Raw genomic sequence first — 27,533 nt, forward strand, 5'->3', positions numbered from 1 at the left:
AGGTTGATAAAAGGTGCGGACTGTAGTACCCTGCCTAAAATCAATGAACTTGATACAATTTTATTTTGTGATGTCAGGGTTGAGCCCAGGACCTTGCATATTTGCATATGGTAGGCGAACCCTGACTATGGATCCACATCCCCAGCCCTGAGGTTTATTTCTTCTAAACTTTTTGCTGTGGAGCAAGAGATTTTAACATTATTTATTTTAACTTCCTAGGTATTCAAGCTAGTAGTGCCGACTACATTCATGGGTTATGCAGCAGCCTCAGACCTTACTCACCTTCCACCAGCGAAGTGCATGCTGGTCCCCCTGCACTGGTCACCACCATTGCACTCTTATAAGTGAACTCTACAGTCTTTTTACTTCTGTGACTGGCTTACTCACATAGTGCAGTGGTTTTCAGTCTTCCAAAGGCTGCAACCCTTCAATACAGTTCCCTATGTTATGGTGACTCCCAACATAAAATTATTTTTGTTGCTATTTCATAACTATCATTTAGCTACTGTTATGAATTGTAATGTAAAGATCTGGCATGCCATCCCCAAGGGGTCATGACTCACAGATTGAGAATCATTGAGTTAGCACAACATGAGAGGCTTATTTCCAAAACACACAAGCAGGTCCTGTAAGTCAGTTGCAAAAAATAAAATAATAAAAAAAATTAAAAAGAAAACCTCCTAATAATCTGAACTTGAAATGAAGCTAAAGATTCAAACAGCCATTTCTTCAAAGACAATATATAAGTCATCAAGTCTGTGAAGATGCTCTCAATGGCACCTGATTTGCTTGAGGGAGATGCCAATCAGAACCCAAGGGGCTATCATTTATGTGTGTCATGCTGGGGCCAGTGCCTATGAAGGTGTGGAGTGCTTGGAACCCCTGTGTGTGATGGCCAGGATGCAAGACAGGGTATTTGTTGCTATGGAAAAGAGCATGGAGGTGTCTCAAAAAAGCAACATAGAACTACCAAACTACAGTATGCTCCAGCAGTTTCACTTCTGAGTATTTATCCCCTCCAAAAAGTAAAACTAAGAGCTCAGAGATCAGCACTCCTGGGTTTATTTTGATACGGATGACACTAGCTAACATGGAAACGGCCTAAAGGTCTGTCTGCACAGGTTGGGTTTTTGTCTGTTTGACACAAGCTAGAGTCATTTGGTAAGAGGGAACCTCAACTGAGAAAAAGGACTCCATCAGCTTGGACTGTGAGCAGACCTGTGGTGTGTTTTCTTGATGGTTGATTGATGTGGCAGGGTCCAACCCACTATGGTTGATGTTGCCCCTGAACAGGTGGTCCTGGGTCATATAAGAAAGTAGGTTGAGCAAGCCAGCAAGCAGCACTCGTCCATGACCTCTGCTTTTCTTCCTGTCTCCAGGTTCTTGGCCTGTTTGAGATCCTGCCTTGGCTTCCCTCCGTGATGGTCAGTGATCGGACATGTCAGTCCAGCAAATCGTTTCCTCCCCAAGTGACTTCTGGTCATGGTGGCCATGATAGCAGTAGAAAGCAAACCAAGACAACTGTATCCCCATATCTCTACATGGTATGGCAACCAGAATCCCAGCCCCAGTTTGCACCTGCCACACAGGAGGTGGTCACCTAGACTGTTGCCACCCCCAACAAAGGCTCAGGATGTTGTTCTGCTCCTTCTTTGTAACTTGGAGGACACCTGAAAAGGGATGCTAATTCGGCCTATGTGACAGAGCTGGCATACAGAGCAAGAAGATAGGAAGATGTGACAGAGATGGCATAGAAAAGTATAGTTGAGGGTGTGGACATGACCATAGCCATTTACCTGGTTACCTAGGAAACAGAATGCTAGTGAATTTCTCCCTCAGTTTATGTTTTGGTATATAAGGCTGTTTGGAGAGTAAATGCAGAGGAATTTTCAGGATGTGAACTCAGGATTTCATGAGGGACCACTGAGAATCTCCCTCCGATAAAGCCATGTGGGTTGTGTCTTTAATCCCACGCCTCTCCACCTGGTCCGGAGAAATAATTTAGGGTCTAGGCTGGCACCAGACCCCGACAGGCAATATCCTGTGGTGGATGAATGGGCAAACACAATGTGTTCTTTACATACAACAGAATACTACTCAGCCTAAACAAAAAATGGACAGGCAGGTGGTTATCTCATGAGTTCAAGGCCAGCCTGGTCTACACAGGTGCTGTTGGGTTTCCAAACAACAACAAAGAAAATTCATCATTTTGCCTGCACAAACATGGATGAACTCTAAAGACACTATGCTAAGTAAAATCCATCCATCACTTTTTCTACATGTTTATCCCCCCCTTCTCTTTCTGCTTCATACTAAGTTTTGAGGGAATAAAATGAAGTTTCACGTACACTTCCCAGAGTTCATAACAGCTGACCACCTTAAATGCAATATAGTCTTAAATAAAGCTGGCCATATTTTTAATAGGTACATCTGAAAACTTTGACAGACCTCAGCAAATAAAATACCTCACTTTTTTTTTTTAAAAAAAACAAACAGTTCCAGCTTCTGTTTCATAACGACAGGTTTGACTACCGCACATGACTACAGCTTTGGCAGGAGAGGGTCTGAAAGGCAGGTGAGTGAGCCTGTGTTAGTCTCCAGATAACGTCCATGAGGACTCAGATCAGAACTGCAGAAGTCCAGGCTTTCTGAAATCATCAATGCTCCCTTAAGAGGCAAAATATTCCTTTCTCTCCGTGTCATGTTCTCCAAGTCTTTTCCTCCAGTGCTATATAAAGGCTATGCACCCATCTCTTTGCTTCTGTTGGGAAGAGCATGTTCAAGGCAGGGCACCTGTTGTGTGATGCAGACTAACTCTGGGGACTAACTTAGGAGCCCCAGTTACCTAACTCACTTGTCTCTGATACATTTCAGACCCGCTGACAGAGAGGACCCCAATCTCAAGGATAGAACTCCTTGCCAGTTCCAGCATGAACACAGCAACTATCATCACATCTGACATCTCTCAACTACACATAGTCTTATTTTCAGAAATGGTTAAATCCCTGGAAACCTCGGCTCTGCCTATAGGAATTCCCCACAGCCTCTCCTCTACCCCTCTGTCAATCAGCCCACAGCACCTTCTGCCTCATATACCGGGTGGGCCACAGTCCTATGGAGAACCAACACACAAGGTAACCTGTCTTGCCTTTGCCCACTGCCAACCACCTTTGTTTCCCCAGCAGGTAGCTTCCAAGCAACCCCCAGAAGAATTTTCTTTCTTTTCTAATAAGTAATGTTATTGGAAAGAAGTTACAACTAAAGAAAAAAAATTACACAGAAAGACCAGCCAGACCCGAAGTTTATTCATCTCAATGAACTTCTAGACAGAGAATCCTCCTATTTCACTTTAGGGAATATACCCACAGAGATTCAGATCTCACAATAGACGTATTTGCACTCCCATGTTCGCTGTTGCTTTACTCATCATAGCAAAGACGCGGACCCAGCCTACTTGATCTCCAACAAAGGAAAAGATAAATGAAAATCTGACACATCTCGAAAATGGAATGTTCAGCCCTAATGAAAGTTGAAATCACACATTTTCCAAAATAAATGGTGAATGGATTTAGAATGTATAATATTAATCGAGGTCATACAATCTCAGAAAGAAAATAAAGTACATGTTCTCTCTCATATACAGGTCCTACCTGTAACATATATGCAAAAATGAACATGTGGATATAGTATAACATACAGAAATAAGAACAAGAAAGTGTAGGTTAGATGACACAGAGCGACTGATGCAGGTGATAGACATATGGATTTGTCTTGGGCTTTTCTTTGTTGCTTTTGTGTGGTGGATAAGTATACAAAAATATATTTGACAGATGGGTTTTCAAGCAAGGATATTGTTTAGGAATACCACCAAGGAGAGCTGAGCCCTTGATCTCAACCAGGATAAAGGTTTAGCTCAGGACCGCATCCCACTATCTATGGTGATTAAGTCAGCTATATATGAAAGAGATTCCTTGACCTTCACCATCAGATGGTCCTGGCCAGAGACCCTGGACCCTCAGAAGACACACAGGTCGGCTGTACAAGCACTCAGAGATGGTGCCATCCACAAAGCCATGCTCCTCACAGCAGCTCTCTCCAGGAGCATGACACTTGCTGTGGGCGTTTCCCTCTGCTGGCCCTCAGCAGTGGCCTTCCCAAAGGAATGTTCTAGTCAGCAGGGCCAGCCAAGGGTGGGATTCTTGGCTTTCTGGGGCTTGTGTCTAATATAGCTCACACTCGATCTGGCTTGAAATGTTCAAATGCTAACTAAGTGTCTTACAGTTAGATGAACTGGCAGTGGGTGGGTATCCTGTTCCTTGAGGGTTTATATAAACTACTGTTTAGGTTATTTTTAGTTTAAATTAAAGATTACCTGACTGAAAATTCCATGTTATTTTAGGTTTGTGTTCCAGGGCATGTATTATTTCTGGCAAGGTTATATTTAACGAAAGTGTGTGGCATTAAGCATGCAGTCCTTTTAAGTCTAGAGGACTGTGAGGTCAAGGGCACAGACGGATGGGCCTCATGTCACATATGTCAGACATGAGAATAACAATGACTTTGGATGGGTCTTATCTTAAACAAAATAGCACACCTCTTCTGCATTTGCTACAAGAAACCTCAAAGCATACCATGGAGGGGGTCAAGAAAGTACTCCCACAATGCACCACACTACTCACCTCCACCGGAGACTGAAGATATGGAAGACTGAAGATGGCTAGGTGTTCTAGACTTGCCATGTTGTAAGCTTTGGATTCAGCTGTCTTTGAGGTGACCAATTTTTCAAAAACTCTTGAATTTTTATGGAAGGTGACAGAGAAATAAAAGTTAGGTCTGGCCTTTCCTAAAACTGTCTAGGTTGGTTTGGGGAAACGGATGCTTGAGGTGGGATGAAGAGCCCAGAGATAGCTCTCAGGAGCATAGCCTCTCCATCACATGGGATCAACAGCGCATTGGTGTTATTTGCTATAATAGGTAACGTCACAGTAGGTGAAAATGGGTATTATATGTATAATGTATACTATCTCTCTCACTGAAGTGGTCAAGACATGACAGAAGACATGAGGTCTATGAATTGTGCCTAGATCTGTATTGCACTTTTATACACATATAAGGCAATCATAGCAAGTAGGATTTTAACTCTAACTTACCCAAACTTTGCCTGATCATGTTCAAACAAAGAAAAGGTAAAAAGGAAGGACAAAGAATAGAGGATCTATCCTCTCTCCTGGTTAGCACCACCTCTGCACCCCAGTTTCATCGTCCCTGATGAAAAAGGGGTAGCCATATCTAGCTAGTCATTCAATATATACTTGTCAAATGCTCTCTACTAGAAAGACACAGCCCGCAAGTGCTTGGCACACAGAGATCACCGTCTAAAGCAGCGTTCTCGGGGCCAGATACCCTGTTCATCAGATATTACATTATGATACACAACAGCTGGAAAATTACAGTCTTAAAGTAGCAACAAAATAATTTTATGGTTGGAGATCACAACATGAGAAAGCGCATTAAAGGGCCACACCATTAGGAATTCTAAAGGAATGGGCTTCCTAGGGTATGGTGGCTATGAAGGAGACAATGACTTCATTCATTTTAGACGCATTCATCCATGAGAGTGAAGGAATTAAAAAGCCTCTGAGCTGCAAACTGAGGTGCCTGAGGACATTATAAAACAGGGACAAGTACGTCAACTTAGAAGAAAGGATCATGGTGGGGCTGAGAGACGGCTCAGTGAGTAGAGTGTTGTCGTGCAAGCGTGAGGACCTGAATCACAATTCAGAGCACTCTAAAAGCTGGGTGTGGCTGTGCACCTGTAACTCCAGCGGGAAGGAGGGGAGGAGGATGGCTGGCACTTTGCTGACTAGCCAAGATAGCTAAAAACAAAACAAAACACACACACACACAAACAAATCCAGCAAGTGCCAGGTTCAGTAAGAGACTCCGTCTTACAGGAATCAACTGAAAAGTGACAGAACAGGGTACTAGACATCTTTCTCTGGCATCGTGCACATGTGTACAATGCATGCATGTGTGAGTTTGTGTGTGTTTGTGTGTGTGTGTGTGTGTATGTATGATTATGACAAACTGGTTTGATGTCATTCTTTATTAGTTTCAAGTTCACCTAGATCTAGCAACTTTGATTCTCAAGAAGCTTAGATCTCTCAGCCAATGGGAAAGGGGCTAGTCGTAAAGCTGGGTAATTTATTAATCGCCTAACACTCAGAATGTGGTGGAAATCTAAAGGCTACCAAGGGGCATAAGATGGAACCCGCCCCACCCCCATAGCTTCCAGACTCTGTACCCTCCTTATTGGTGCTGCCTTTTAATCCGGACCCCAGCATTTCCTGTCTCTTCAAAGGCCAGTGAGGAGGGCAGGGGATTAGCTGACAGCAGGAGTGGCTGCAGAAGGGGAGAACTGCCCCCTCTCAAAGTTCAAAGGCCTGTTGTGGACATCAAAGGGCACAGGATGCTCTAAACAGTAGCGATTCTAGGGACAGGGGCTTCCTGTTCCTAATGATTATCACCCCCTGGCCTTTTATGAAACTGGTCACCAGGGGGTCTTTATAGACTTATTATTTGAACTCTGCTTTTTCCATCCTGTCAAGGAGGTGTGGAGGGAGTGGGGATCAGAATATACATACTGTGAAGTGCTCAGTACAGGGCATAGCACAGCCTCAGCCCCTTCATGATTCCCACAATGCGTGCCAGTAGGCCGGGGCTTTGGTTCATGCCTTGGCTCCTGTGAGCACAGTCCCATTCTGAGCCCAGTTTACAGGTCCTTTCCATCCTTGAGGAGGAGAAATGGCCCTAAACTCTGACCATCATAATCCCCCTCTCCGTGCCTTTCAGAGCCACCCTGAAGGGCAGGACTTGTTATTCTCTTTTATATTTCAAAAGCTCAGCAACTTCTGACAGCAGGGCCCAGAGCTAACCACATAGAGAAACTGGTTAGGTAATGGCAAGCTGATGGAACACATGGACCCTTAGAAAACAAAGCAACCTGTCTAGATCTCAGAATTTCTCTGAAAGAGTTTTGCCCTCCTGGGTGCTGTTCCCTTCACTATGTTCCTAAAGAAGCTGGGAGTTCCCAAGAGTCACCATACCAGGGAATCCAGGAAAGATATTTATTCAGGCTGTGCAGTTCAAAAGCCACACTTCCAAGGGGAGAATACTACGTTCCTTCAAGGTTCTGTTCTATATGGCCCTTGATTCTTATGGCTTTCAATGAGTGAGTTTATTAAATATATAGCAGGCCAATGTAAAAGAGATAGATAGATGGATGGATAGATAGATAGATAAGAGTTAGATGATAGAAGACAGATATAGATAGATAGATCAATGATGAATACTTGATAGATAGATCGATAGATAGATCATTGATAGGTAGATAATAGGTAAATGATAGGTGATAGATCAATGATGAATAGATGATAGATCAATGATGAATACTTGATAGATAGATGGATAGATAGATCATTGATGGATAGATAATAGGTAAATGATAGGTGATAGATCAATGATAGATGATAAACAGACAGACGGATAGATCAATGATGGATGGATGATAGACAGACAGACAGATAGGTAACCAACCAGCTAGCCAGACAACATAACAAAACAATATCAACTTGGGTACTCAAAACACCCAGTCAAGCAGAAACCAACCGGGGAAGCTGAGGCTGTGGGCTGCCGGTCCCCTCTGAGCTTTCCCTCGGTGGATAAGCTTCCCATGGGCTGAACTCTCCCCTCCCCTCCCCACAGCAGGCACTTTTAAATCACAGAATAAACAACAGTAACCTCTGTTGAAGCTGTTCTCAAGAGCACGGTGTTTTTACTCTTGGGCTATTCCGCTGTTCTGACTCTGTCACAGAGTTAGAGATTAGACCTCCACAGATGAAGGGTCTTGGAGAACACGACATAAAAATGTATGAGTCCGAAATGGGGGTTACCCCACTTCCAGAGTGGGCATCTCACTGAGCTCCATGAGAATTTATCAATACAAATATGTATTACACGCCCAAAGCAGCTTATATCCAGCCTAACAGAGTTTCCAACCAGGGAGAGACTACAGAACCGGGAAGGCAGATTCTAGACTCAGGAGACCAAGAAAGACCAAGTTCAGTTTCTAGAAAGCATTGACTTTCAAATGTGGCTGTACAGTGGACTAATCTAGAAAGCCCAAAGAAGCACTGGGTTCTAGCTCCTACAGTCTGAATATCTGACTTCATTGGTATGAGGCATGACTTCAACATTTGGATTCTTACGTATTCCCAGGTAGTTCTAACATGCTTAGAAATCTGTGGACCACTACCATAGTGTAGACCAGTTGATAAACTTCAGCATACTTTAGATTGATTCGTCAAAGCTAAAACTCAGAGTGACCTTTCTTTCCAATCAGAAAGCCAAAGTTTTGGGTGAGACCAGAGAGGGCAGTCATGTTAGCATGTTCTGGACACACTCAAAAAACCCAAATCTCTCTTGGCCTTCACTCTGAGGTGGGTCATTTCTAAGAAGTGATGATCGCAATAGTGATAAACACTGCTACACGCTGCTTGCTTCATGTCCAGGGACAATCTGAGAAATGAACCATCAGGCAATTCTGCCATCATGCAAACACCACCACAGAGTGTGTGCTCCACAAACCACGGTGGCTTTGTGTCCTTTGTGATATATCTTTAGAGACCATGGTCATATACATGGTGCAGGTTTTGACCCTCCACTAAAATAGTATGCAGCACAAGGCTAGATGGCTGTGTGACCATACAATGTTCAAAAAAATTGGGACATTGTATAGACTCATAATTTTTCTAAAACCAAGGGCTAGTTTGGCCTGGTGGTTAGAGTACTTGTTGCTCTTTCAGGGGACCTGGAATCGATTCCCAGCACCTTCCTGTGGCTCATCTGTAACTCTAGCTCCGGGTGATCCAATAACTCCTTCCGACCTCCTCAGGAACCGATCCCACACAGAGTGCACATATACACATGCAGTAAAACTATCCATACATATAAAATAAAGTAAATATAAAAGAATTTACACCAAGGGACTGTTTCTGACATTTCCACACAGTTGAACCTTTGGGGGCTTTATATTCCTTCCCCCTGCCTTAAGCAATACTTTTTATGGCTTAAGAAGTATTCACCACTTTCCCCAGTATAAATTACAGCTTCTTGCAGTTAATCACCACTGCTTAGCTGGCATTCAACTTACAGGATAAAAATATATTCTTTTGGCTGACTTAATGATTGTGTAAACAAGTTGTCCTCAAACCCTCTCTGAATTTTGGCTCACAGCAGCTATGGTGTGCTGAGGCTGGAATGTGGTTTCAAGCAATGCCAGGTCTTACATAAGTGATAATTGATATTTTTACTAGCAGCAACTTTGTAGTTGATAATGGGTTATTAAAACAGGAAAGGGACCCTGCCCACAAAGTCTCATCAGAGATAGGAGAGGTGTTTCAGACAAAAAGCCTCCCAGGGCTGATAGAGGGAGGTCCCTATAGTAGGTCCCTCAGCTCCCCAAAACAAGCCACTTCCAGGGTCAAAACTACGTTGCAGCTCCTCTGCTTGCTGAGTTTTCTCGCCCTGTGGCTGCATGGCATCCAACCCCCATGGGACTCAGCTCCACTTGTGCAGAGCAGTGGGTATCAAAGTCTAAGGGTACTGCACCATCTCTGTCCTTTGTCTTCGTTCAAAACAACCTTAATGCTTATCTTGATTTCAACTCTGTCAACTTGAACTACCAAATTCGACAACTCTGGCAGGGCAGAGATTCACCACTCGGAAGGAATGACCTCCTGCCCTTATCTCTGGCCACCTCTCTTCACTCATGAGGCAAAAAGGTTTTCCTTCCACCCAGGTAAAATTTCAGTGAGGTTTAACTGACTAAAGGCAGGAAAGGGACCACATGTCAGCAAACGTGACACTCTTCTCTATTTTGAGATTATCAAGAGAAGGGTTAACTCTTTAAGAAAATAAAGCCACTGTTTTAGCCACTAAGGGGAACTGAGAACAGACCAGGGACTGACTAGCAGGGATTAAAGAGAGGATGTGTGATGGGGATTCGAACCGCAGGAGGAACATTATGATACTTGGTCACTTCTGAATGTTGGTTGCTTTTGTCGCTTGGTTCTGGGTCCTGTAGAATCCGTAGCCTTGGGCTTAGTTGTCTTCATGTCACATCAGTGCTGACTCTGGCTTGTGAGTGACACCTGTCTGTGTGAATGGTGCCTCTGGGGTGTGCAGCATGGCAGGACAGATTTCCTTTGCTCCTCCTCTGTCCTTTACCCTTCATTCCTAAGGCAGGTTTGCTCCCGGCAATGTCACAGGCATAGAAACATCTCTTTTGAAGCAGACAAAACTTTTTCTCTTTCAGCACACGTCAAGTTGTGGAACAGATTGACCCATTCACCCAAAAAGATAACGCAACCACCTGCCAGATATTGGCCTCTCCTGTGATGTGCTCTGCAGACCCTACTGCCAGACCAGTAAGTCAAACAAAATCAATGGATTCACACGAGGATGGGCCTCCATTGCAATGTCTTACTTGTAATGATCCCTGAGTCAACCTCTATGTCTTAGTTTTCTGATAAGAGAACTCTGAGGCTGGCTAATTTACAAAGAACAGAGGTTTACTTGGGTTCACCAGGATGAAAGTCGAGAAGTCCAAGAGAGGGAGGACTCCTCTTGTTGGGGCTTAGCTTCTTCAATCACTGTGGAAACTGTACAGAAACTTCTGAATGCAGAATATGGAAGAGATTTTGTGTCTATGACGTTTTCTGTTCCTCTGGAAACACCATGGTTGCCCATGGAAAACAAAAGACTTGCAGCAGCTCCCGCTCACCCTTCCTCAGGTATCCGACAGTATGAGCTGGTGTCTGAGTTACTGACTTGAATTTTGTTTTAAAAAATAAAGACAACATAATTAAAGGGATTTTGGTTTAGGATTGTGTTGTATGACTTTTCCTGGACGGATTTCAAACAAACATCTCTTTACCTAGACGGGCCACCAATGGCAGACCAAAGAAATGACTCAAGTCTAGCTAAGCCAACCAATGGCTTATTTTTGGTGGGAGGGGAGGCTGTTACTTACAGCAGCTTGGGCAAGGGGTTGTTCAGAGGTATATGGAATTCAAAGGCAGCTGTATCTCTGAGAGGCCACCTAGCATGGGTGATGGCTCTGTTGCTTCCCTGGAGCACCCTGCACGACTCCAGGCAACGGCAATGATTTCTCCCAGCAAGTGTTCACTGCACAGACACCTTGGGAAAGGCCTCCTAAGTCTTGTAACTTTTGACCCTCCCTGAGTCTTACAAGTTTCATGAACCTGCTGAACCTTCTGAGTTTTATCTTCTTGAGTCTTAAGGCTCCCTTCTCCCTCTAGAAGATAATGTTTCAACGAAAAGAAAATAAGAGTACTTGACAGGTTAAGACAGAATTTTCAGCAATTTCTCAAATGGCCCTAAACACACGTCTGCTTAGACATTTTACACTATGACTCATATAATCAGTGTTCCCATCATTGATGACTACACAATGAAAACATCCGTCAACTCTGAAAATGTTTTATGCTTTACAGTATCAAATATCCAAACAAAATATCATTATTTATGTAAAAATGAGAAATCACATTCATTACATTATGATGTAACTGTCCTTTTATCTTTAACAAATGGTGAAATTGTATGTATATCAAAGAATTATTTTAGAACAAATTTATGATTTATTTATAGTAAGTGCTTCATTTGTATACATAGTTTATCTACTTGGATACCCAAAGTTGTGTAAAACGTTCTCAGATAAAGCGGGGGGCCACAAGCTCAAGCAGCCCTGTTTTAGACTGTATATAGAGCACACAGTGTTTTTAAATCCATTTGCCAATGCACGTCGTTTAGCCAGTGCTTTTTATACAGTGCACACGGGGAGTAACTATAGGCATGGAGTTTTGTTTCCTTTGTTTCTTTTTTCTTGCCATCCTCTGAGTTATGTTTTCATTTTATCTCTTTCAATGACTACTGTTACTTCTACTTAGTCTATTTTACTCCTATTATCCCTCTTCTAACCTTTGGCCATGCTGGGGATGGAGTCTAGACCTACCAGGAAAGTGCTAGCCCAGTAAGCTACAACCTGAGCTCTACCCCCCTCATTTTGCAAATAGAATTGCCTTATTCTCACTCATATATATATATGAGTTGTTGTTATTGTTGTTTGCATGTGTGTGTGCGTGTTCATTTGTTCAGGTGTTGTTATAACTTTTGTTTGACTATAGAGCAAAATGAAGGGGTAGGTGGTGTAGGAGGTCCTTCTGTATTTATGTTGCTTTCATTGGTTAAATAAAGAAACTGCCTTGGCCTTTTGATAGGACAGAAACTTAGGTAGGCAGGAAAGACAGAAATGGATGCTGGGAAGAAGAGCAGAGTCAGGCAGACACCATGGTTTTCCTGCCTGAGACAGACGCTGTTTAGACTCATGCCGGTAAGCCACAGTCACATGGCAATACAGATTATTAGAAATGGGTTAAATCAAGATGTGAGAGTTAGCCAATAAGAAGCCAGAGATAATGGGTCAGACAGTAATTTAATTAATATAATTTCTGTGTGATTATTTAACTGGTTAAGCTAGCTGGGTGGCGGGATGGGGTCCGCTCTTCCTACAACAGGTAGGAAGATGGCTCAATCAGTAAAGTGAGACAGGGATCCCCGGGACTTGCTGACCAGTCTCAGTGAACCAGTGAGCTCCAGGTTTAGGGAGGGATTCTACCTCCTAAGACGAGGTGGAAAGGGTCCTGGCAGACAATAGTGTGCCCTCAGGTGCTTGTGTCCCTGTGCCTCTCTAACACCAGCTATTTTTTTCCTCATTGCCTTTGATAGCATGCCCAACTAAAGTCCTTAAAAGAGACTGCTCACGCTAAGCACAGACTTCCCAGGCCTGCTTAACTTTGAGAGGGCATAGCAGAACAATCACTTCCTCCACTTCTGGAGAGGAGGCCATATCAAGTCAACCTAAGAATGCACTGTCTTAGCATAGCCTCTCCCATACAAGACAGAGGATCAGTTTCTAACCCGAATATATTGGCAGTGGCTGCCTGTAAAGTTAAGGAAGTTAAGAATTGGGACTCAGTGGGAAGGGTCCCAGGTTCAATTAGTAATGTCTGTCTATGGAGAACAGCAAAGAAGGAGAGACAGATATGTGTGATCAGTTAGTAATGCCTATATGTGGAGAACAGCAGAGAAGGAGAGAAAAATACGTGTGATCAATTAGTAATGCCTGTTTGTGGAGAACAGCAAAGGAGAGACAAATATGTGTGATCAATTAGTAATATCTGTCTGGGGAGAACAGCAAAGAAGGAGATAGATATGTGTGATCAATTAGTAATGTCTGTCTGTGGAGAACAGAAAAGGAGACACAGATATGTGTGCTGGCTTGAATGGATCCTGGTAAAGCTTACAGTAAACCACACTGCTTGTCTCCTGTACATCTAGTAGATTTGGGACTTATTTTAAATGCCACCTGATAAGCTGTAAGACATATAACATGTGGTCTTTAATACTCACAAAGAGTTTAAACTCTGACTGTGTTTATTATCAGGGGTTCTTGGACTTTATTTTCTTCTCTATAAAGTGTCGATGCTATTGTCTTTAAAGCATTAGGATGAAAATGAACCACAATTAGACATTACTTCATTTTGTTAACTTTTCCTGTTGGTCTTTTAATGTTTGCCAAGAACCTAAATCATGGAAAACAACTGGTTGACCTGTTTATTCAGTACTTTGGTTGCAAATGGCACCAGGTATATCCAGCAACCTCAGGCTGCATGGGAACCAGGTAAGACTTGTTGGGCAGTCAAGGCCATGATGGCAAGTCTACAGATAAAGACAGGTTCTACGAGGCATTATGCATTCAGTCATAAAAGAAAACCCAGCCAGGGGCTAGCTCTGCTAAGCACAGTGTGCCTTTTGCATTTATAGCCATTTGAAAGTTCCCAAGTTTGAAAACAACTGCTTTGGGTTAGGTCCAGGCCAGGACTCCTGAGCTTTCTTTCCACTTGGGTAACTGGCCCTTTGGGCTTTCTTTTCTGAGCTCCCTTGCAAAAGGAAATGGGTTTTCTAATACCTTTGTGTGACTTGCTATATGCACATGGTCCACTGAAGGTAAGCATTGGGAGTTACAGGCTCAACCCCCAAAGGGCAACCCAACTTCTCAGGAAAGATAATCATCTTTACAACAATTCATGCTGTAGCCAGGAGTGGTTAGGGTCCTGAATGCCAGGGCTGACTGTCAATCTTCAGATTCTAGACATTTTCACACAGCATTTGGAGGTTACACTGGTATTTGGTACCATAGGTAAACATATGTCATATCTGAGAAGAAAAAGTGATGCCCTAGGACAAATAAAGAAGCTAACTTGCCCTCTGTGGATGTTTATTAACATCTACAGAGACCATGGGAATGGCTTTGTACATATGGGTCATTGGCAGCAGGGGTGGGAAGACGCCACTGTCTAGGAAAAATACCATGGCTCAGGCTTCAGCTTCTGCCTTCAAACCAAAAATAACGCAATGTATGGCCAGAGCAGGACAGCGATGCTGGCATTTCCAGCCCTGGCCAAAGCACTGCAGCCAATGCCACTGCTCTGGGGACTCCGAGGACATGTCTCACATTCCGTTTCTTATTGTAGACTGTCCTGCTCCCTTCCGTTTTCCACATGGAAAATCCCCATTTCATAGACAACACAAAGACTGAGTGAGCAAGCATGTTTCCAAACTACTCTGTTAAAAATCCAAAAGTTCAACATGAGAGTTCAGCTACACACACACATACACACACACACACACACACACACACACACACGGTTTTATGATCTATCAAGCTAAACATTTAGAGTGAGTGGGGATTATAACAGATAGAAGCAATGATGGTCATTCCAATCATATTTAGTAGGATATGATCTCTGGGCTTCAGGGAGAAACCATAGGAACCTAGCAGCAAACTCTGCAATCCTCTGATATCTCTTTAGCCAAGGAAGGCAAGAAAGTAATTCCCATGGCTCTACTGGGGCTCCAAGGAGACATTGCCCCAATTGTTATGAGTGCTTTCTGCTCTTCCAGAGGACCAGAATTTTGCTCCCGAATACCAAGGTCGACTGGCTTACAACCACCTGCAATTCTGGCTCCAGAGGATCTGAAACACTCCTCTAGCCTCCATGAGCACTATCACATATATGCCCAGCATCCACAGGGACACACATAAACAAAAACAAAACACACTCCACTACTAGAAAAAAAGAGAGGGAAAGAGAGAGGGAGTGAGGGAGGGAAGGAGAGAGACAAGAGAGAAAGAGAAGGCAGGGGCATTTTCTCAAGCTATAATCCTGAGCTAATTATGGTATTCTGTGGCAGTCCACATAGACAATGGTGGTCACAGATAATTATAATTATGATGGGGTCTCTGAAGAACTGGTACCTAGTGATACTGTAGCCATCTGAACTTCATTGTGCAAGACTCCACTCACCTGCTAGTGGTGTGAGTAAGCCTATACCACCTATCAAAAGAAAGCATGGGACACATACTTGATAACTACGTCACCCATTTATGGATGAGCCATACCATATTTGTTATCTTGCTAGGAAGTTTACCAACAAAATAAAGTTCACTGTAGAATGCATGTCATGTGAGGCAGCAGCATTGTATGAAGAAACCACGCAGGGCGACTGCCCTGTACTGTCTGGGCATGGGGGATGCGTCAACATGCTCCATGACAGTCACATGATGATGCAAATCGATGCCTTTCTCAGAATGCATCACTGTGATGTATTAAATGATGCACAGCCATATGAATCCTTGTGGCTCCATCATGCAGCTAGAATTGAATGTACCCTGAGATGACCCAGGTAGAAAAGGCTACCCCTTTAGCATGCTTTAACCATCTTTACCATGTGCACATAAATCACGTAGGGACCTGAGTTCCTAGCACTCTCCAACGTGCTAGGGTGTTACCATTCCTCAGACCATGCTAAAGAGCAAAGCCACGGATGAAGTTCGACAGTACTGCTACAGTCTGAACAGTGTCAAAGATAGGGACTTCCTCAATCTCCTTTGCCAGATTCTGAACTGGACATGGGAAAAAATGAGTTCAAGGTGATGACTGTCAAAGAGAAGGGGCCGTCTAGGGGGGATCAGGGAAGACATTCAAGGGGAGCTTGCTCTGCTGAGTTGGCTGGACTGTCTACAGCAGGCAGCCCCCAGGAACCCAGGTGCCTCTTTCTTTCTGGCAGTGGTTGCTATGGGTAAGGAGACATTTTTTGACACCCTTGGCTGATTAGATAGCAAGTGCCACAAAGATGAGCAGGCCCTTCACTAATTTAGGTGTCCCACCTCTTGAAAGAACCCCCAAATACTGTCAACTGTGGGCTCAGTAGGGATCAGTTACAAGACTGTGCTGGCTGCTTCTGTCTGAAAGAGTGATGCAGGTGAAAACACCTAAGAGCAGAAACCAAATAACAGGAGCCATCAGGTCATCAGTAGCTGTCTTGTCCTTTGGGCCTTGGAGTACCTGCAGCTGCCCCACAGCAGGGATCTCACTGCATATGTCACACCCTGGATGTGAGACACCAGCAGCAAGTGTAGTGTGACTTCAGAGGACCACTGCGGTGTCTCCTCCCTGTCCTCACCAACAATCCATCCAGTTGTAAGCTGATGAAGTCATACTAAGGCCCAGGGACAAGTTGAAGCTCCCAAGATCACGCGTCCCAAGACCACAGGGCTCTGCTTCCTTACCACAGCTGCCGGTCTTGCCTCCCAGCCCTGGTCTCACCAGGGACCTCGACATTTCCAAACCCACCCCCTTGTTATCACTAATGATAATTTAAGAGTCACAGAATCACAGAGGTCTGCTTGGCACTAAGCTCTTTCTCAGGAGTGTGCCTATGTGAAATGAGATGGAATATTGAAGATCAATGCTGCCAGTGACTTGAAAGAAATGATAACCTCCCTCGTTTATATCCACCCAGTTGTTGGTATTGTTCCCAAAAGGCCACTCTTAGATTCATGTACTGGTCCCTGGCAACTTCTACATGCTGCTGGGGTGTCAGCAACAAAGTATGTGGTTCCACAGCTCTCCCAGAGTTCTGGGTCCTTCAACTGGGACTTTCTGCTGAATGATTAAGTCACCAGCTGCATGCAAGGTATGAATATGTCTTATGTGCATGGAACATAAGAGGCTGAAAGGGTCCTTAACTAGAGTATGCCAGTGACCAGGCTGGTGGCCGGATCCCCAGGGTCTCAGCATCTACAAGTATTCTTGGCTATTTGGTTTAGAATTTTCCACCAGTAGTAGGCATTCAATGCACAAGGATTTTAGTTGAAAAAAAAAAGGGTCCATCCATTTTTAAAGATAGGATGTACCTATTTCATAGATTCCAGAAACCTAAGTCACATAGGAGGGTGACCTCAATGGTTTTCAACCTTTCTAATAACGTGGCCCTTTAATAATGGTTCCTCAAGTTGTAGTGACACCCCAACCATAAAATTATTTCATTGCTACTTCATAACTATACTTTTTCTACTATTATGAATTGTAATGTAAACATGTCATATATAGGTCACATACTTGATATATAACCCCTCACCCAAGAGGGTCGTGACCCATTAGGTTGAGAACCACCGTTCTAAGTAATGACAAGTGGATGCAATGAACAGGACAGACGTTTCACAGGGCTGTAGCCCAGCTTCTGTCCCCATATGAAAAGGACGCTATGCTGCAGCCTAGACTCTGGCCCAAGTCTCCACTTATCCACTTGTATCTGTGGGAAGGAAGCTGCTTGCCACCTACAGGATGAGGCTAAGATGACTCCAGAAGTCTTTCTAGCTCTACAAAGGATGAGAAAAGTCACTTAGCTGAAGCTGCCAGGAGCCTTGGCGGTCTAAGGAGAAAGTTGGGTCTCATCTAAGTCCTGGCATGGTCTGTGAAGGAAGGGAGCTCTGAGGAACTGCAGCTGGGGCTCTTCAGCCAGACTCGACTCTCCTCCCATCGATGCACACCACCATCTTGGATGACTTTGTTCTGGGCATGGCAATTCAGCAGATAAACACACATCATTCTTGGGGTAAAGACTGGTACCGATATAGAGGCCCTCACAGTTGTATCAGAACTGCCATTCTAGGGCAGAGGCGCCTCCTGGCAGTCGGGTTTTCTATCATAGCGATGACATCCAGCTAACAGGTGCTGGTTCACACTGCTCAGCGTGCAGGTGGGACTACACTGGCCAGCTTGCTGCTGGGCTCCTGCTGTGGCTTCATAGCGGTCTGTTCCTCTCCCTGCGGAAAGGTGTCAGGTCTGGCCTGGGCAGATTGAGAAATGCTGTGGTCAAGGCTCTTTCGAGGACAGGGCTCTGTGCTTTACAGAAGACTAGAAGTGCCTTCTCCTCACACAGGCTTCCAAGTTGCATATTTGGAAGGCAATGGAAGCTCTGTAGTGACTCTGCAGGCCTGAATGCTGGAGGAGGAGGATTGGAGCTGGGGGTAAAAGGGCCACTTTTAAAAGCATCCTTGAGCAGGGGTGGTGGCACATAACTGGGTGGTGGTGGCGCACACCTTTAATCCCAGGAGGCAGAGGCAGGCCAGCCTCTGTGAGTTCGAGGCCAGCATGATCTACAGAGCAAGTTCCAAACAGGCTCCAAAGTTACACAGAGAAACCCTGTCTCTATAAACCAACCAACCAACCAACCAACCAACCAACCAACCAACCAACCAATCGAGCAAACAAAAACCCAAAACCCAAACCAAACAATACAACAACAACTTCCATCATGGGATGGATACAGGACTCTTAGAGAAGGGGAGGAGGAGAAAGAAGAAACATGGGTGAAGTTTCGGGCCAGCTCCACTACGGACTCTATTCTGCTGAAATGTCATGGATCAGGGCAGCTTGATTTACATAGCAAGCTCCAAGATTCTGAGTAGCAAAAAAATGAAATATGGACAAATACATAAAAGGAAATGAGGACAGCATGTTATGTACCTTTCTGAATTTGGATAATAAAGTCACACCCAACAAAGAATGCTAGGCACTGACTTTGATGGTGGAGGGGGTAAGAGAAAGGAAACCATACTCCTGAATCTCTCTGAGATCACCCAAGGAACCCCCTGAGTCCTTGCAGGGAGCCACCACCACGATGACCCTTTAGTAAGGAAGGGTGGAGTAGTAGCCTCCAGGGTCTGTGGAAGCTGACTAGGAGATGAAGATGAGGTCATAGGACCAACAAGGAACCTGCCAGAAAACCCTAGGCCACAACCAGACCAAAGACACCATGCCCTTGTGAGGAAAAGATGCCCTCTCCTTGGTCCTCAAGAGTGCCAGGCTCTGAGTGGACCAACTGTCTTAATTCAATATTTCTAACCAGTTATGACATTTTCAGAGAGTCTCTGTAGCCCCTTCCTTATAAGGCTAACCCGTGGGATGGAGTGCGGTGCCCACCACCTCCCAGGTATAGCACACAAGCCAGCTACACCATACAGGCTGCTAGCAGGCGACCTGCCAGCCCAGAGCTGTATGTATTCCCTCAGTGTTCCTCACATTGTACCAGGCAGTTCTTCCTTAATACAAATTACAGATGAGCTTCCGCGCCTTCCACATCTGGATTACGGTTTGCTTTCCTTCCTGCTCTGGGGCCAAGACAATTCCTTTTCATTTGAACTGTGTCGACTCCAGTTATGAGAACATTTCCCCACCCTCCTCCTCCCTTCTCTCCCCTCTGCTCCAGACATGCTTCAGCCTACTTCCCGTCGGCTTCACGTCCCAGGGATTGGATCCCTCATGTTTTGAGTAGCGCAGCGGTCAAGAAGTCCTTGAGTACACAGTCAGCTGCGTTCCTCCTGACCCCTGCTGTCCTCGGCTCACCTCTGTGATGTCACACCCTGGCAGGAAACATCTAGAGTGAAGAGGGTCCAGTTCTGAGGAGCCGTGAGATCTGCTAGAGCCATCCAGGTACCTGTGGTGCCCCTGGCTCTGTTCATCCTGCTGTACAATCTAATCATGGTGTTGTGTGGATCTGTGCCTCAAGGACGGTGGGCACAAGTAGCTTGACTGAGATCGTGTATAATGTTTGTGTCTACAGGTGCTTATGTAACAACTAGATGACTAAACAGTGCGTCTGATATGAGACTGTGCCCCTCCACACTTCCATCTTCTTCTCCAACATCCCATTACAGGTGATTTTAGGCTCTGTACTATACGCTTAGTAAAATGCCTTGGGAGGTGACAGTTGAAAGTCACCCAGACCAAACCCCCTTACAGTATGACTGGCTGGTTGACTATCAGGGAAAATGCATGCCAACTCAGGGTGATAGAGGGGACAGGTCCAGGAAGGCAAAAAAGTTTTTGGCATCACTGTGGTTCAATACGGAGGGTACCCCAGAAGGATAGGGATGTGGGAATGAGAGACAGAAGCAAGAAGGTACTTGGTGGTAGGAAGAGCACTGATGGACCCTCTGTGATGCTGTGTCTCCTGTGGGTCTCTCCTGGGCTACAGAGAGCCTCCTGGAGAGCCTTAGGACAAGTGGTCCAGGTGACCGTGGGGATGCACGGTCACTGGTGTATCTACACACCCCAGGTGCACTGATACAACGCACTGCTCAGATGGCTTCTAAGCCCGGGCCCAAATTTCTATGAGAACAGCTTTGTTTGGGGATCACAGACTCAGCCTATGGACCAGAGAAGGTGCAATTCTCAGAGCAAGGAGAAACTGTTTTTCAGAAGGGCAGAGAGATGCCAGGAAAATGCATGGATAAGGAAATATTCACCCTGAGGATCAGGAGCAAGAGACTGGCATCACAAGTGGCACTTGTGTCATCTGAGAAGACTTTCTGCTCGGTGTTGTAAAAGATGCAGAATTTGTACAGGATTGCCAGGTAGACACTGACTCACCCCAATGCATGCGGAGTTTGCACAGGATTGCCAGATAGACACTGATTCGTCCCAATGCATGCGGAGTTTGCACGGGATTGCCAGGTACACAATGATTCGCCCCAATGCATGCGGAGTTTGCACAGGATTGCCAGGGAGACACTGATTCGCCCCAATGCATGCGGAGTTTGCACAGGATTGCCAGGTACACACTGATTCGTCCCAATGCATGCGGAGTTTGCACAGGATTGCCAGGTAGACACCGGTTCACCCCAGTGCAGTTCAGGCTTGTCTACATTCAACAAAGATTATTTTCTGCCAAGGGAAATCACTACTCATACACAGACACGGTACGTACAGTTTTTTTTTTTTTTTCTGCATGGGTAGTCAGGATGTGAAATGTTCATTTCCCCACCAGCCCACCTAAAGGACTCTAGCTTTAAACATTGCCCAGGACCACTAGACCTTACCCAGCTGAAAGGCACGCAGCATCCCCTGCATAAACACACACTGCATGCATCTGTGCTGCCTGCACATGTTCTCAGTTTCCCTTAGACCAGACTACCAACTCTCTCTGCTGATTTCCAGGCCTTCCACTGCACCAGACAAGCTCTCACCAACTATGTGCCTCTCTTGGCCCTTGCTGCCACATTTGACATGACCTCTCAAAACGTAAAGAGGGTCAAACCAACTCTCATAGAATCATTTTACACTACAACTTCAACTCTGACAGCCTATCTATACATACACACACACATGTACACACACATACACATATGCAGAAGCATGCATGCATACACATGCATGTATATGTAATCCTCTTAAGGTAATACTGCAATCTCTACCATCTCCTTTCTTGACCCAAGACGGTATCCCTGAATTTTTTGCTTCATATGCAATCAGTAGGGGTCTGACATATATTTTTTTTAATCAAGTGAGACAGTCTTTTCCAACACTGATGAAGGCTGAGCCTTAAAGTCATGGGCCTATGAGGGAGAAAGAAATGCTTACTTCTCGCCATTCCTCTGATCAGTACCTTGTCCCTCTCCACATAGGGAATTGATTACTTGGACCATGTTGGTCCATATGGGTTGTCACACTCCAAAGATTGCCCCCATCCCTTCATGGACTGCACCCTATCAGCTAGCAGCTGGTATCACAGACCTCTGAGGTGAAAGAGACCTACTGCAGCCATCTTCATCTTCCCACGCTGAGATGCTACCTCCAGTGGTACCGCAGGATGAAAAGGGCAAAGGCTAACATACCTGCTTTACTACTGGTTTCTTATGCGGTTGCTAGAAGAGAAGGAAACAGCTGTGTTCCGTCAAAGCATATGGCCAGTGTATCTATTCACCAGAAACAAAACAGCATGGGGCTGCCAGACAGGACAGTCTTTATTGGGGAAGCAGACAACCAAGGTCAAAGATATTCTCTTGAGAGATCAAAACTGCTGTCAGTCTGAGAACAGTTCCCAGTCCACTCATCCTCCAGGCAGCAAACAAAGCAACCCCCTTCCAGGCTCCCACAACCTTTCCCAGGGTCTGGAGCCCCTCTGGCATCATCAGGGCCAGGTCTGGCACCTCCTGCCTTCTAGATCAGGGCAGTGGGTCAGATTGATTTCAGTATCATTGTTGGTACTTCTGCCCTGAGGATGTTGTTTACTCTCTTTGACCAGTGAGTGAGCAGCTGCCCATAGCATTTATTTCCTTCAATGAATGGCATCTTAATTTTTGGGTAGCCAACAAGCTCTCTTCTTAATACTTACCTCTTGTTATTTGGACCCTTGTTTTAGTGGGTCTATTTTTATATCAAATGCATTATCATACAAACAATGCCAAATCATGCTAACTAGAGACTAAACATTCTTTCTCTCTCTCCTCTCTCTCTCTCTCTCTCTCTCTCTCTCTCTCTCTCTCTCTCTCTCTCTGTGTGTGTGTGTGTGTGTGTAAATGTCATGGTGTACAGGAATCCAAGAAAGCAGAAAAGGATGAATTCCCTGGAGCTGGAACTACAAGCAGTTGTGAGCTGCCTGACACGGGTGCTAGGAATTGAACTCAAGTAAGTACTCTTAATTGCTGAGCCATCTCTCCATCCCAAAGACCATAAATTAAAAAAAAAAAATCAGTGCTATAAATGTCCTTGGAATCACCAGTCACCTTCTGATTGTATTCAAGGCCTGCTATACAAGACTGAAGCCATGGCTAACAGGACCAAGAGCCCATGGTTGGGTAGGCCAAACTTGTTCTGTTAAGGGGACATGATATCAACCTGCCTTATACCCCTGGATAGAGCAGCTCTCAATCCTCATCAGAGAAGATTTTTTTTTTCTTCTTCAGTAGATTATGAATAATAGAGAGACCCACAACTGGTTTATTGCCAGAGAAAACATGATGGCAGAGGGCACAGCCACAAACAGGACATCTCCACCACAGCCCCTTCTGCCAGGGATCAACACGGCAGAGTGCACAGCCACGAACAGACATCTCCACCACACCTCTTCTCCCAAGGCTCAGGGATCACCATGGAAAAGGAACTGGAAAGACTCTGTCTGAAGCAGTAGCTGACTGCAGGAAGACAGAATTTTCTGGATGCAACAGGCAACTGCACATATGAACTGTGACTACTTGCACAAGACCTGCGGGAGCTCAAGCCAGATAGCATCTCAGCACAGAAAGGGGGGTCACCAAGTGCTACCCCTGGCTGTGGAGCGAATGGCAGCTGATGGCTACTGGAGAAAGTCATTTTTCTTCAGGGAGGGGGCCCCTAAGAGGCTACTCACCCTGCACTGAATGGCCTGTGCTCATGCACATACTGGCAGCACAAAGCCGATGCAATGGGTTTGAAAAAAAAGGCAGCAAAATTGGGAGAGAACAGTGGTGGGGCACACAGAGAAGAAATTGAAGGGGAGGGATGGGTAGTTTTAAACACATTATGTGCATGTACGAAATGCTAAAAGGACAACAAATTCGGCTCTAATTTCCCAACTTCTGGTTCTCAAGTAGGAGCTAAACAGTATCTACCCACTAGGCTGGCTCATTCACTTAAAGGATGGGAAGTTCTTACCCAGCACCTGCCCTATAGTACATGGTTAGCAAATAAGTTCTGATCTGTAGCGAGCTGCGTGAAGCCACACCTGATGGCAATGTAGAGAGCTGCGTGGAGTCGCACCTGATGGTGCTGGCTCCCGCCCTCCACAATCCCAAAAGCGAGTGCTCTCTGTGATAATCAAGTCCTATGGCTAAAGCCTGACTTATGCTATTATCACGCAATGACTGTCAGCTGCTTGCATATGCATGAACCTATGGGCAGTGCCCACCTGGCAATCTGAGGTTGGCGGCCCAGGCCTACTTAAGGGCTGGGAGAGGTTTGCCCGGAGAGAGATTTTACAATTGTCAAAAGGTCCTGAATAAAACTGCAGTGAGAAGAGCTCCGGTGGTCGCATCATCCTTGCTGGACGAGGGGGGCCGCGACACTGATCCAGCCTAAACACCATTAGTATGTGACTAATTCGTGTCCTCTGTGAATGATTGACATTATCAGTGCAAGAACTGTCTACTTAACTTATGATTGAGGACATAGGTGGTTGTAGATTGGGTTTAAGTCTTTTACGGTCCCAAATAAATCAACTTTGACTAGTTAGGACAAAACTCTGTGGAGTTAGAAGACGGTTCAGTGGTTTAAAGCATCAGCTACTCCCATAGAGGACCCAGGATTGAGTCCCAGCACCCACAAGGCAGCTCAAAACTGTCTGCAATTCCAGTTCCAGTGAATTCAACATTCTCTTCTGAGGTCCCTGGATACCAGTCAAGCTCGTGGGGACACAAGCATACATGCAGACAAGACACACATACACATAAAATAAATCATCTTTTAACAAGATGAAACTAGCCGTACACACAAAGATATCCCCCAGAAGGAATAGGGAGGAAAGCACAATTCCCAGATGCTGGTGAGGTCACTGCTGAAAAAACTCCCTCTCACACCCGCTGAGATATTTTTTTTAATTAAAATCAAACCAGAAGCAAAATCATGAAGTCAGATGGTCCACACACAAATGAAACGTGTGGCTCATATGGAAGGAGAATGTTCCACCTGCAGGTGGGATGGGGCACAGCCTCTCACAGAGGGTTCTGACAAGGGGGCATGCTAGGAAGGAAAGGAGGAGCCAAGACCCTGGTATAAAGACACTCCCCTTACCAGTACTTTCTCAGCGGGGACTATAGTATCAGCGACCTGGGGACCCCCTCAACATATCCAAAAGGACACATTGGGGGACCACATACTCTGTCCCAGAGCATCACCCATTTCGGGTTTGGCCCTTGCCTTTACCGAGAGTGCAGGCCTTCCCTTTTCTAAACAGTCCCTATGGCCCATCCCCCACTGTCCTTAACCAGGGTGACTAGAGGGGATTTCAGAGAGGGATTATGTGGCTTGGCAGGTGGGGGTTGGAGGTGGGTAGGGCGCTGTAGCCCAACAAAGACACTACTCAGACAACAGACTTCCTTGGGAACACTGTAATCACCCGACTTGGAGGAGGCCAAATGCTGGCAGGCTTTATTGGCTTCCATTCACAACAGTGTTTGTTTTTGTAGGTAATTAGAGTTTAGTAGCAAGCTATAAAGAATTCTACAAGTAACTGTACATAGTCTATAGCTGAAAGGGTACTGAATTATGCCTGCGTCTAGCCACTCAGCACTGCAGCCCTCCTGGGCTAAGCAGCCAGTATTTGACCCAGCGGTTCATCAGGAAGAAAAGGCCTCTGTGCTTTCCTAAGGTGGCATAAGCGTGTCCCAGTGTATGGGCAAAGTGCACTGTGACAAAGACCGTGGTACAGGATGCTGCCACAGAAAACTGAGATTGATGTACCAGTAGCGCAAAAACTTCATCCTTCTTTTTTTATTCATGTATATGTATGTATGTATGTATGTATGCCTGTGTGGGTCTCTCTGTACATCATATTCTGACAGATGTCTGTGGAGGCCTGAGGACATCAGATCCCTTATAACCATAGTGAACCCAGATCCTCTACAAAGAGCAGTACATGCTCTTAACCACTGCTTAGTAGCTTATTGGCTTTGATTCACAATAGAGTTTGGTTTTTGTAGGTAATGAGAGTTTAGCAACAAGCTATCAAGAATTCTTCAAGAAACTGTACACAGTCTATAGCTAAAGGGCATTTATGTTCCAGCCCCTCAAACCATCTTTAAGAACAATCTGTCTATCTGAATATCTGTCTCCCCCACCCCCGTGTGTGTGTGTGTGTGTGTGTGTGTGTGTGTGTGACTCAGAGCACAGTCCAGATGGTGGTAACGGTCTCAGGTGAATTGTGCTGCACACCAGGCTAACTGGCCTGTGAGAGTCCAGGAAGTCTGCTGTTTCTACCTGTTCCATCTCACCACAGCAGGGGTAGGGGGAATTACAGACATATGTTAGCTCATCTAGCTTTACTTGGGTTCTGAAGATCAGAACTCAGGCCTGCACGCTTGAGTGGTAAGCATTTTCTCCCACTGAGCCATTTCCCCAGCTCCTTCATACAATCTTATTTGACTATTCACAGACGCTCCCCTCCTCATCCCTGAAGCTCTACATTCTTAAAGCCCTTCAACAGCTGACTCACTTTCACATACTGAGATAGGCACCTACTGAGGCCATGGTGGTCTTTGCTCACGAGTCCCTAGGGTACCGAGTTTTAACTACTGGAGAGCAGGGATATAAATGCAATGAAAAAAAAAATAGAGGCAAGTACTGTCACCAACAGCTAGGAAGCAGCATGGACATGGAGCAAGGGTGTATATCAGGGCCACTGACTGGCTTTGTTAGACCAGGTCAATAAATACATGTTCCTTGTGCTAGACACATAACATCCACACAACACAGTCTCCCTCTGACCACCTGTCCAGAGGAGTCAACTGCCAAACCTCCTACAAATGGGACCAGATAAACAGGACAAAAGAGAAAGGAAGGCCTGAGACTTCGCTGTTGCTCCAGGAAAACAATTGCTTTTCCATCCTTTGTATACACTGGCTTTCCTCTTGCAACGACTGGACGTAACAGTTAAGGATTGGGCCCCTTCCTGTGGAGGTCATTAGTAAACCTTTGCGACCGTTTCCCAAGAACTAGATTTCCATTTATGTTCTATACAATCCAATATAAATTTTCCCACTGCTCTGCATGCTCAGGTTTCCTCAATTTGATTTTTTTTTTCTTACACAGTCACATCACAGATTTTCCCTTCAGAGAAACATAAAACAGACATCCTTTCTAGCAGAAAGGGTAAGCACTCAGGCCACGTTGTAGAATAGGCTGGCTATCTGCCCCTGGGACTTCCTGCAGGTGACTGCAACCCTGCTAACACCCAGTTTTCTCCCCTGAAGATGGAGGAGGCTGCCCCCAGATTCTCTAGAAGGCTCCTTTGGGCTCTAGGGTTATTTAGTATTAAAATATGAAAGACTTTCCGTCCCTGTGCAAAGGGAGTTGCTGCTGATTCTTCCAAATGGAGACACTGTACTGGCCACTCAGAAAGTGGGGTCTGGAAATGATGGAAAAGAAAACAGAACGCGAACAGCCTAGCGATAAATCCAACTGTTTTAGAATGATGTCCTTGGAGTGAATTAAAAGACCGTGCTGAGCTTG

The 27,533-nt window shown here is 45.1% G+C and overlaps 1 protein-coding gene across 1 annotated transcript in view; it reads right to left on the reverse strand.

The window, feature by feature from the left end:
- Nucleotides 1-27,533, reverse strand: part of Adamts17 (ADAM metallopeptidase with thrombospondin type 1 motif 17) — a 300,342-nt gene that overhangs the window by 142,708 nt on the left and 130,101 nt on the right. The gene's annotated exons all lie outside the window — the stretch shown is intronic.

Source organism: Chionomys nivalis, chromosome 23 (genome assembly GCF_950005125.1).
Source record: "Chionomys nivalis chromosome 23, mChiNiv1.1, whole genome shotgun sequence".
Lineage (NCBI taxonomy): Eukaryota > Metazoa > Chordata > Mammalia > Rodentia > Cricetidae > Chionomys > Chionomys nivalis.